Source organism: Dromiciops gliroides, chromosome 2 (genome assembly GCF_019393635.1).
Source record: "Dromiciops gliroides isolate mDroGli1 chromosome 2, mDroGli1.pri, whole genome shotgun sequence".
Taxonomy (NCBI): Eukaryota; Metazoa; Chordata; class Mammalia; order Microbiotheria; family Microbiotheriidae; genus Dromiciops; species Dromiciops gliroides.
In genome coordinates this window covers 499,340,182-499,352,710 of record NC_057862.1, presented here as the reverse complement: position 1 = coordinate 499,352,710, position 12,529 = coordinate 499,340,182, and positions in this window count along the sequence as shown.

The window sequence follows — 12,529 nt, the reverse complement described above, 5'->3', positions numbered from 1 at the left end:
AGGATTTAATGGGCAGATTGATGAAGTGAAAAGCACTTAGGACTAAAATCCTGGCTTTGGTACTTATTAACTATGTGACACTGAGGAGGTCATATAATCTCCCTGAGTTTTAATTTCCTCATCTGCAAAATGACTTAATGTTTCTTCTACTCTTTGTATCACAAGCATCATATGAAGAAAACACTTTATAATGGCTCCAAGTACTACACAAATCTGATGTACATTAAGAATTTGCTAACAGATTATTAATATACATTTGAAGTAGGGTTAATCCTGGTAGTTCTTCTCTCATGTATTATGGTACTGACTTTTCTTGTCTAGTGGCAGTTCCATTGATGATATCATATCCTGGGCACTCTGAATCTTTTATCACCAAATCATTTTTATTCTACTCTTAAGAAATGTGAACACTGAGGGTCTGATGGGTGTTCAATCAACATTTTCTTGTTTTTTCCTTCACCACTTGTTTTTACAAAGTCAAAGAATTAGTGAATTGGAAAGGACTTAATGGTTATCTAGTCAAACGCATAAATGAAAGTAATCCCCACCATAATATAACTAACATACCATCTAGCTTCTTGAAAACATCAGAGTATGGAAAAGCTACCATCCATCAAGAGACTCTATAATAGTTTCAGAAGCTCTTATTCTTAGGTATTTTTTTCTTCCAAGGCAAAATTTGCCCTATTTGTACATTCTACCCATGTCTGTTCACTGGGGCTAAAAACAAATTTATCATTTTTCTATCAGATTGCCTTTAAATGCTTAAAATTAGTTGTCTGGCTAAATCACCCCAATTTTTTTCTCTAAAGTGTGTATGTATGTGTGTGTGTGTGTATAATATATATATATACACACACACACACACATACATACCCATTACCTTCAACATATCCTTATAAGACAAGGATTCAAAATCCTTCACCATTCTGGTTGCCCTCCTGGATATTCTCTAGATTCTTAATACCCTGCTTAAACTTGGTGCCCAGAAATTAACAGTACTATGGATGAAGTTTGATGGGGTAGAAAATAATGGATCCCACTGACTATTCATGGAAACTGTACCTCTGTTAATATAGTCCCATGATGGCATTTTCTGTTTTGGCTGCTCCATCATATTGTTTATTTTTTTTTCTCTTTAGAATTTGATTTTCCAAATTTCATGTAAAAGCAAATTTTGACATCAATTTTTTAAAATTTTGTTTTCCAATTTCATTTCCTCCCTTCCTCCCCACCTCCCACCCCGAAGTACTCAAGTAATTCAATATAAGTTGTACATAAGTTGTCATGCAAAACATCTCCATATTAGACAGGTTGTGAAAGAAAATAGAAAAAAAAATTAGATTAAGGAACAATAAAAAAAATATGCTTCAATGAGTTTTCAGATACCATCAGTTCTTTCTCTGTAGATGGATTTCAATTTTCATAAGTCCTTCAGAGTTATATTAGTTCATCACATTGCTGAAAATAACCACATCCTTCACAACAGATCATCTCACACTATTGCTGTTATTTTGTATACAGTACATTTCACTCTGCTTCATTTCATGTACTTCTTTCCAGTTTTTTTCTGATAGCATCCTGTTCATCATAACTTTTATATAGTACTTTAAACTTGACAAAGAATTTTCTGTACAATAGCCTAGCAAAGTAGTTACCATATGTTTTGCCATTATAATCAATCATCATAACCGTTTCCCTCTATCCTATTCTCTTCCCATGATATTTACTCTATTTTCTATCTCCTTTTACCCTATTCCTCCTAAAAAGTATTTCGCTTCTGACTGCCCCCTCCCCTGCTCTGCCCTGCCTTCTTTCACCCTTCTCTCTGTGTAATTTAAAATTTCTAAATGTGGGTTCTAATCTGTACCCCCCCCCCAATTGTGGGGGGAAACTGACTAAAATCACTGATAAACAAATTTAGGTTTTTTAAGGGTTTATTGAAAGATAGTAAAAGAAAGAGAAAGATTGAGAACAGATTTCCTATAAACTGGCAGGCCTAAACTTCCCTATCTTCCACTTCTGAAGTCCTCTGCCACCATGCTGATCTCACAGCCAAAGAGAGCGAACAGCTTGGCCAGCTTCTCCTTTCTGCTTCATGTTCCCCTCCAAGAAATGGGAGGTTCTTCAAGCTGATTGGCTAGTATCATTCAAATTCAAAGTTCAAAGATTTTTCAGCTTCTGAGAACCATGCTTTCTTAAGTACCCTTAAGTACCAGACAGATGTGTTGATGTAAGCATCAACAGTCCTTTGCCTTACCTAATTAAATCAGTTTAAATCAGTCTCCAGGTGGGTCCCTGAGTATGTGCTAAATCCATTATCTTAACACATTCCCTCCTTTGTTTCTTTTAGGAACAGGGTGTTCCTTGATGAAACACACCCTATGCTAACAAACGATATGTAAATAACAATATAGAAAAGGGAAAGATAAAAGTTTTGTACAGGGGAGTGGTCCCTCATGAATGTGACACTTCAATGTTGGTCTTGCAAAGGGAGGGCCTCTGCAGAGAGTACATGTTACAGATGGTGTATATTATAACAGAAGGAGAAAAAAAACAAAACAAAACTGTTCATATAAAGTCTCTGAGCTCTTGTCTTCTTGGAGTGGTTGTTAGGAGCAAACTGCACTCTGGACAACTGTACTCTGGAAAGCTGGACTCTGGACACTGGTCTGGAAAGCCAGATTCACTTCTTTAGATGTTGAACTGCTGGATTTTTACTAATGCTTAGCATAGCATTGTCAATGATCAAATTAATTACCTTCCATTACATTCCCTTCCTTTATATAATACAAGATTGAGGTAGTTATGCAATCTATAACAGTTCTTACCACCATGTGTCTGGATCAAAGCCAAATTTAGTAATGTGTTCATGACACTTGAAAACGTTATGGAGAAATGTTATCATACCACATCTCATGGTTTTTAAGACATCCAGTAATTGTGCTAGGCCACAGGTGGATGGATTCTGACCATGCGATCAGAATGAGTGAAAGAAAAAGAAAACACGTTAATTTAGATGAGGTTATTTTAGGATGGAGAGAGGAAGAAACTGGACTGTCCAGCAATTGTAGTCTACAGACACCATCATAAGCAAACCATGGACTTATGTGTACCCGTCTCTCCTCTTGTTGTACGTATATTCTCTCCAGGACCTGCATTAAAGCTCACAATAAGAGCAATTAGTCTCTGAAATGATAAGTTTCCATAATTCATAAATCTCATATTAATTTCATCAAAGACAATATGATGGTAAAAATGTGTGTTTTGTGTAGACAACCCTTTTGCTGCTTCAGATACAGAATGAGACAGTCTTCCTCCCCCCTCTAGGGGCTTCATAGAGGTCAAAGAACAGGCAGCCTTAGCAGTTGCTAGAAAAGTGATAAGGCCCAAGGACTAAGTTGTTTTGTCTTTGCCTGCTCACAATTTCTATGCAAAAATACAAGGAGGTGCTGAAGTTGTCTGTTGGGAACAAAGGTTCTTTCCCATGAGAAAGTGTATACATGGCTTGTGGTTTTATTTTATTTAAGCTATCTTGTTTCATCAATAAACGGCTCAGTGCTCAGTACTATCAAGCTGCCACTGTGTCTGCTTCTCTCTCTCTCTCTCTCTCTCTCTCTCGTCTCCAGCCACCATCCCCAACAGTTATGCTGCATAACTGAGGATATACTTATAATATATATAATAATTCCAAACCATACCCAGAGTACAGTGACATAAATGATAAAAGAATGTAAATAGCTGATAATATTAGACATTATTACATAATCTTATTTAGCAAGTAAACCACATCATCTTGTACATGAATTCTCTATCCAGTATGATAATAACAGATAATTAAAATTATAATAAATTTATCAAAAAGAAATAAAACTTCAATCAGGAAGACTCAGTATTCAATATGTTAATTGATCAATCAAGAAATAGGTTTCAATAACACTTAAAAAACCCACATAATACCACAAACAGACTAATTAAACTCTCTTCAACTTCTGAGGCCCTGTGACCCCACAGCATATACTTAAAATGTCTTTGAAATTCATTCAGTTTACAAGATTGAGTTAAAAAGAAAACAAAAGAAACAAAAGTGAAAAACAAAGCAAAAGCAAAACCAAAACCAAAAAACAAAAAAGCAAAAGATTTGCTAAGCATCCTTTTGTGTTCATGAGGAAACTTAAAGATGTGGTGAATTCCAGGCCTTTTCAATGTCTTTCAAAAACAAAACAAAACAAAAAGACAATTTCAAGGAACAAAGGTTAAGTAGGGGGAGGGGAAGGGGTGGGGGTGATTGAGGTAGGCCAGAAAACAAGGCCATGTGCTTCAGTGGTTTACCTGCATAAGGAAAAGCTTATTAAAGTATTTAAGCTGCTAGAATTTGGGGTATACCACATTGTTTTAACTGGTTCCCCAATTCTATGCAGGCCAAAGTGGCAGGGGTTTCCAAATTGTCATTGATTTTTCTAATGCTGTCATAATGTTCTCCATGGTAGAAAATGTGGAGTTCTTTAGCATTGGCTTTGTCTGTGCCACGGATTTTCCATAGGGGCATATTCAACTGATTACATTCAGCTGGTTATGTTTAGCAAAAGCTACAATCATATCATTGCCACCCCACATACCAGGTTGTCTCAATTCAGCAACATATTCTTCAAAAGGAGGGTCATTCACCCTAAAAGACTCAAAATCAGTTCTATGCTTAAGCACATAAGAAACAGATTCTTGTCTGTGACTGAGATGATTTCTAGGGTAACCTTTGAGCTGATCTCCCAGGGCCCTAAAAAGGCAATTTCCATCTCCCAATACTTTATGAAGACTGAGTCCCAAAGCATGTAACTGATTAGTAGGATTATCAAGTGGGAACTGTCTATTGTCCCTGGGCTCTGTTAGGGTTCTTTTTTCTTTAACAGCTGCTATTGTTAGGGTTTTTTGCTCTTTAGCATCTTCTTGAGTTTTATTTGAAATCTTTTTGCCTATAAATGATGCAGGCTTTACATGAGAACAATGAATCCAAGATTCTTTTTCTCCAATTTTAATAGCATTAGGAGTTGTCAATAGTACCTGAAAAGATCCCTCCCAGGTGGGCTGGGTCCCACTGGATCTCTGAAAATTCTTAATATATACTTTGTCTCCAGGATTTAAATCATGCAAGGAAAAATCTAAAGGACCAGTTTGTACAGCAGCTACTCCTGCCTCATGGAGTTCATGTAGTCTACTTTGTAATTCCTGTGTATAGGAGGCAACAGAAGTATCACCTCCCACCAGTGATGTATAAACTGGGGAAAAGGTTTTAGCTTGGATAGGAGGGTGACCAAAAAGCATTTCATAATGAGATATATGAAGTTCTCCTCTTGGTCTACTGTGTAGATAGAATAATGCCAATGGTAGAACATCAGGCCATTTCAAATGGGTTTTAGTACATAATTTGCCAATCATACTCTTAAGCTCTTTATTCATATGTTCAACCTGGCCTGAACTTTGTGTGTGGTAGGGTATATGGAATTTTGGAGTTATTCCCAAGAAAGAGTAGATTTGGGATAAAATCGAATCAGTGAAATGTGTGCCTTTGTCAGAATCAATGCGGGCTGGTGGACCAAAACGAGGAACTATCTCTTTAAGAAGAATCTTGGCAACAAAGTCAGCTATGGCTGGGGGCTGGGAAATTCCTCCAGCCACCGAGTGAGTTGATCAACTATAACAAGGCAAAATTTATAATGTCCTGCCTTTGGCATTGTAATATAGTCAATTTGCAAGTACTCAAAGATGTCCTCCATAAGCTTTGGCCTTGAAAGCATGATGTTTATAAGATTGACATGTGGAGTAGCCTGAGCAGATTCGAGATGCTATGTTAGTCATACCTGGTGCTATTCAGGTCCTCTTAATAGAGTCCACAATGCCTTGTGTACCAAAATGGCCTTTTTTTGTGAACAGAGAGGCATACCTGGTGGTAGAATTCCTGGGGAAGAAGTGACTTACCTTCCGGAGACACCCAGATGCCATTGATCTGTTTTGCCCTAAATTTCTTTCTCCATTTTTCCACTTCTGACTCATCATAAGTTAATTTGAGCGGAACATTCTTGGAAGGTGAGAGGTTAAATACATGTTCAGGAGCTTCTAAAGCAGCAAAATTGGCTGCAGAATCAGCTTATGCATTCCCCTTTGAAACAGGATCATTATTCCCTGTGTGGGCAGGGGAATGTACAATGGCTAGAGCAGAGGGCAGTTTCAGGGCATCTAGGAGGTCCTTGATAAGGTCCCCATTACCAATGGTCTTGCCCGAGGATGTTAAAAAAAAATCTCTTTGTAGCCAAAGCATGTCCACCGAGTAGCATATTCCAAAACAATATTTCATGTCAGTAAAAATGGTGGCACTCTTTCCTTTGGCTATATTGTAGGCTTGTGTAAGAGCCACAAGTTCAGCAGCTTGCACACTAAAATGGGAAGGCAGAGAAGCTGCCCAGACAGTATCATAGTCAGAAACTACAGGGGCTCCAATGAAACAGGTCCCCTCTTTCATAAATGAAGAACCATCTGTATAGAGGACAATATCAGACTTCTCTAAAGGTATATCCAAAACATCATTGCAGGGTGTCTCAGCCATATCAACTAAAGAAGCACAGTCATGCAATGGCTTCCCCAAGAGTGGTAAGTTAGGGAGCAGTGTAACTGGGTTAAGGACTGTACAGCATTTTACGGTGATATTCTCATAATCCAACAGGACTATTTCTTACTTAGCCAGCCTTTTATCTGAAAATGCTTATGTCCTATGACATAGTAAGAGAGCCTCTACTTCATGAGGGTATTGCATGATTAGAGGGTTACCTAGGACCAAATCAGAGGCTTTTTCTATCAAAAGGGCTGTGGCCACCATTGCCCTAAGGCAAGGTGGCATCCCAGAGGCTACAGGGTCCAGTTGGATTGAATAGTAAGCTATGGGGCATTGGCTGGGCCCCAGTGATAGAGTCAGAACTCATAAGCCACCCCCTTTTATTCATGCACAAAGAGAGTGAAGGGCTTATTGTAATCTGGGAGGCCTAGGGCAGGTGTTGATAATAGGGCCTGTTTCAATTCCTTTAGAGCTGAGAGATGTTGGCTTTCCAACTGCAAAGGCTCTGGAACAGTATTTTTTGTTAAGGATATAAGGGATTTAGTGAGCTCCCCGAAAGAAGGGATCCACTGTCTGCAGAACCCTATAGCTCCTAATATGGCTCTTAATTGTTTCTTAGTAGTGGGGGGCAGAAAGTTGTTGAATAGCCTGGACTTGCTTAGGAGAGACAGAGCAAGTTCTAGCAGCCAAAATAAAGCCTAAGGATTTGATTCTGTCTGTAATAAGGCCTATAATTACCTCCGTTGTTCCCTTTCTGATAAAAGTTTCCATAATTATTCTGATTTCCCCCAAAGAATTCCTCAAGGCTCTCAGCCATTGCCCTCTTAAGTTCTTGTTTTCTAGTCCTACATTACCTCAGTCAGTGCCCTTGTTTATTGCAGTACTTGCAAAATTTAGGGGGTTGATAGCAATTTTCAACTGTCCAGTCTCGCTGCCTTGTTGATTCATGCACTGGAGCTAAAATATCCTGTCCCTTTTTTCTCTCTCATTTCCTTCATAAATATGTGTTGCTATTTCTTTAAGTCTGTCAGTACTCAAACTATTCTAGTAGGACATTGCTTTTTAAAATATTTCTGGATTTCTGGTAAGGACTGGTATACAAAATGAGAGCAGATAGTATGGGCATCTCTACAGTCTAATGGGTCTACTCCAGCATATTGCCTGGCAGGCTTACACAATCTGTCACAGAATCTGTTAGGTCTCTCATCAGGTCCCTGAACTGTATCTATAAATTTTTGCCAGTTATCAGTCTTTATAATACAGGATTCTATTGCCTTCAGCAATGTTTCTCTTGCATCTTTCAACATATCAAAATGCCTAGGGTCATTGGGGTCCCAGTCAGGGTCTTGAATAGGCCACTCAATATCAACCTTTCCCATGACTTCTAGGCCATTTGCCACAGCTATTATATCTGCTCTTCCCCCTGGGGACAATATTGTTTCCATGAGGTCAGTAACATCATTCCAAGTGGGATGATATGCTCTAAAAATTGCCCTAAACTGGCTGATAACTGCTGTGGTATCCTCATCAAATTTAGGAGTATTTTGTCTCCATGAAACCAAATCCTTGGGTGTAAAAGGTATGGATTGTCTGAGTTTACATATAGTACCTTTTGACCATGGGTGAGGATCTCTTGAAGGGGAAAATTTTTTTTACCTTCTCTGTCTCCTCTACAGGGGAATCATTTATATTTTTATTTATTTGTTTGGTTGGCATGGAGGAAATAGAGGGAGAGGGAATAGGAGTTGGGTCATTTGGAATTTCAGTCTGAACAGCCTTATTCAATCTCAGGTTTGGATTGAGTTGTATTATTGGGTGTTTCGGTTTGGGAGGCCATGTTTTCAAGCATAGGCTTGGAATGATCATTTGGAATGATCATTTATTGTTTCAGTTTGAGAGCCCTTGCCTTTAAGTTGGGGTCTGGATTGAGTCAGATAATTTATTATTTCAGTTTGGGAGGCAGACTCAGAGGTAAGATGGGGCCTGGATTTTCTTTGTCTTATATTTTCAGTATGATAATTTTTGCTTGCTCTGGCCCAGATTTTCCAATAAAGTGAATGTTCAGGTGGACATTTGCATAGAGTTCTTTGCAAATGCATCAATGTTTGGGGATCAAATGACCCGTATTAGGGCCATTCTTCCTGTAATTCCTCATGCCACATAAAACACAGTCTGATAAACTCTCCTCTGGTCATGGTTGAATATAGTCTAAGTTTTCCCTTATTCCAATCCATGAGTAGCTTTCCTAATGGGGAATCCTGAGGAATCATCTTTGTCTAAATTTTACACAATGAAGCCACACAAAACCAAAAACAGGAATAAAAAAATATTCTTTAAATTCAAACTGGCCAACATCTCTGATTAGTGAAGCCAAAGCTAGAAAAGGGGTACTTAGGAAGTTTAAAAGATCTAAGTGAAAATAGCCAATACTTGGCAGTGCTTTCCAATTTAAGGGGACAGGGGAGGGGAAATCTCACCCAACCAGAAGATCAGAAGATGAAGGTTTAGTTTTCCTCTTCATGGTCAGCCAAACTGTGTAATTTAAAATTTCAAAATGTTGGTTCTAATCTGTGCCCCCCCAATTGTGGGGGGAAACTGACTAAAATCACTGATAAATAAATTTAGGTCTTTTTTAGGGTTTATTGTAAGATAGTAAAAGAAAAAGAAAGATTGAGAACAGATTTCCTATAAACTGGCAGGCCTAAACTTCCCTATCTTCCACTTCTGAAGTCCTCTGCCACCATGCTGATCTCTTGCAGCCAAAGAGTGCTAACAGCTTGGCCAGCTTCTCTTTCCTGCTTCATGTTCCCCTCCAAGTAATGGGAGGTTCTTCAAGCTGATTGGCTAGTGTCATTCAAATTCAAAGTTCAAAGTTTTTTCAGCTTCTGAGAACCATGCTTTCTTAAGTACCCTTAAGAACCAGACAGATGTGCTTACAATCTAGTAAGGGGTCAACAGTCCTTTGCCTTATCTAATTAAATCAGTTTAAGTCAGTCTCCAGGTGGGTCCCTGAGTATCTGCTAAATCCATTATCTTAACACACCTCTTTATCCCCTTCCCCTCCTCATTTCCTGCAGGGTTAGATAGATTACTCCACCCAATTGGCTGTACATGTTATTCCCTTCTTGAGCCAACTCTGATGAGATTAACATCTTTGAGCTAGTTCTGATGTGTATAAGGCTCCTTCACTTTCCCATACCTCCCAAAACCTCCCTCCACTCCACACAAACTTTCCTGCACCTTTCATGAGAGATTTCACCCCATTTTACCACTCCACTATTCCCTCCCCCAGTGTATTCATCCCCCCTCCTACATTTTACCCCAAAGATATCATCATGGGGCAGTTAGGTGACACAGTGAACAAAGCACCAGTCCCTGGACCCAGGAGTACCCGAGCCCAAATTTGGCTTCAGACTCAAGACACTCATCAACCCAGAATGCTACCCCTCCCCCCCAAAAAAGAGAGAAACAAAAAAAATTCTTTACAGGTATCATCCCTTCATAATCAATTCCCACCTGTGGACTCTGTCCAACTTTATTCCTATGATCTGCCCTAATACTCAGAAGGCGCTTATGATTTAGGCGTATCATCTTCCCATGAAGGAATGTAAACAGTTTAAACTTTTAACCTCTCTCATGATTTATTTTTCCTTTTTATATTTTTATGCTTCTCTAGGGTCTTGCATTTGAAAGTCAAATTTTCAATTTAGTTCAGGTCTTTTCATCATGAATACTTGAAAGTCCTCTTTTTTCATTGAAGTCCCATTTTTCCCCCTGAAAGATTATACACAGTTTTTCTGAGTAGGTGATTTTTGGTTTTAATTCCATTTCTTTTGCCGTCTAGAATATAATATTGCATGCCCTCTCATCCTTAATGTAGAAGCTGCTAGATCCTGTGCTGTTCTTACCATGGCTCCACAGTATTTGAATTTTTTCTTTCTGGCTTCTTGCAATATTTTGTCCTTGACCTGGGATTTCTGGAATTTAGCTATTGGTGGATTCTTTCAATTTCTATTTTATCTTCTGCTTCTAGTATATCAGGGTAATTTCCCCTGACAATTTCTTATAAGATGATGTTTAAACTCTTTTTTTGAACATGGCTTTCAGGTAGTCCAGTAATTTTCAAATTATCTCTCATGGATTTATTTCCCAGGTCAGCAGTTTTTCCAAGAAGATATTTCACATTGCCCTCTATTTTTTTATTCATTTGGATTTGCTTTATTGTGTCTTAGTTTCTCATAAAATCACTAGCTTCCATTTGTTCAGTCCCAATTCTCGGGCAATTATTTTCATCAGAGAGCTTTTGCATCTCTTTTTCCAATTGGCTTTTCAAGCTGTTGACTTTTTTCTCATGTCTTTCTTGCATCATCCTCATTTCTCTTTTGATTTTTCCCTCTACCTCTCTAACTTTATCTTCAAAGTCCTTTTTTGAGAGCCTCTATGGCCTGAGACCAATTAATGTTTTTCTTGGAAGCTTTAGATATAGGGACCCTGAGGTTCCTATCCTCTTCTGAGAGTGCAACTTGATTTTCCTTGTCACTAAAGAAACTTTATATGATCCTCAACTTTCTCTGCCTGCTCATCCTGCCTGTCTTTTACTTGACTTTTAACTCCTTCTTTGTGTGAGGTCCTTCTTCAAGAATATACTGTCCCAAACTTCAGGGAGTCACAGCACAGGTGTTATGCTTTAATGAGGGGCAGTTTCTTCACTCACTTAGCCCTTTCTCTGGTCTATAGATAACCCCAGGCCAACTTGCCAATCAGCCAGGCAGCAAAACTTTGTGTGCCATGGTTGCTAGCTCCAATGGGCCTGCACCCCTCCTCTACCTGTGCAGCCACTGCTCAAGGTTTCTTCCTGGTTCCTCCTTTGGGTAGGACATCCAAATCCCATCTTAGCTCTTACATATACCTCCATAGACTCCCCTCACCTAGACCAGCCATTGATCTCTCTCACTAGACCATGAGCTTAGTTGAAGAAGACACAGGAAATGCAGCTGATTTGGAGGCTCAGGGGTAAGTTTCTCTGCTACAGCCTGCCTGGGGCTTTATCTCTGTTGGTACAATTGAGGGGCTTGACACCACTCCCAGCCCAGCTCCCCCTTCTGCCAAACTTTCAAGGTGTCTTTGGCTGGAAAATAATCTCATCTATCTTTGTATGGGTTATGCTGCTCCAGGAGTTGTTTTCTGGCTGTGTTTGGAGGTTTTTTTTTTTGTTTGTTTGTTTTGGAGTAATTGTGTCAGGAAGTCTGAGTCTTTACTGCCTTTCCTCATCCATCTTGGCTCTGCCCCCATATTGTTTATTCTTATTGAGCTCTTCATCCACTAAAACCCACAGAACTTTTTCAGAACAACTGTTTTCTAACTATGTCTCTACCAGCATACAGCACACCATGTACTTTTTTTTTTTTTTGGTGAGGCAATTGGGGTTTTGACTTGCCCAGGGTCACACAGCTAGTAAGTGTCAAGTGTCTGAGGTCGGATTTGAACCCAGGTACTCCTGACTCCAGGGCTGGTGCTCTATCCACTGTGCCACCTAGCTGCCCCCACCATGTACTTTTGTAGTTAATTGCTTGTAACTCAGTGTAAGACATTTCATTTATTCCTACTGAAATTTGTCTTGTTATATTCACTTCAATGTTCTAGTCTTTTAAAATACTTTTGGATGCTGACTCTTGTCATCCAGTGTGTTTGCTACTGCTCCCAGCTTTGTGCTATCTGTAAATTTACTGAGCATACCAACTATGCCTTTATCCAAGGCACTGATTTAAAATAAAAGTTAAATAGCTCAGGACCAAAGAAAGATAACTAAAATACTCCACCTAAGATCCCCTGCCATGTTGATATCCCTTCATTAACAATTTCAATGATTTATGAATCCATCTGATTATATTACCATCTTATTCATATCTTTATTTTCTTTATATA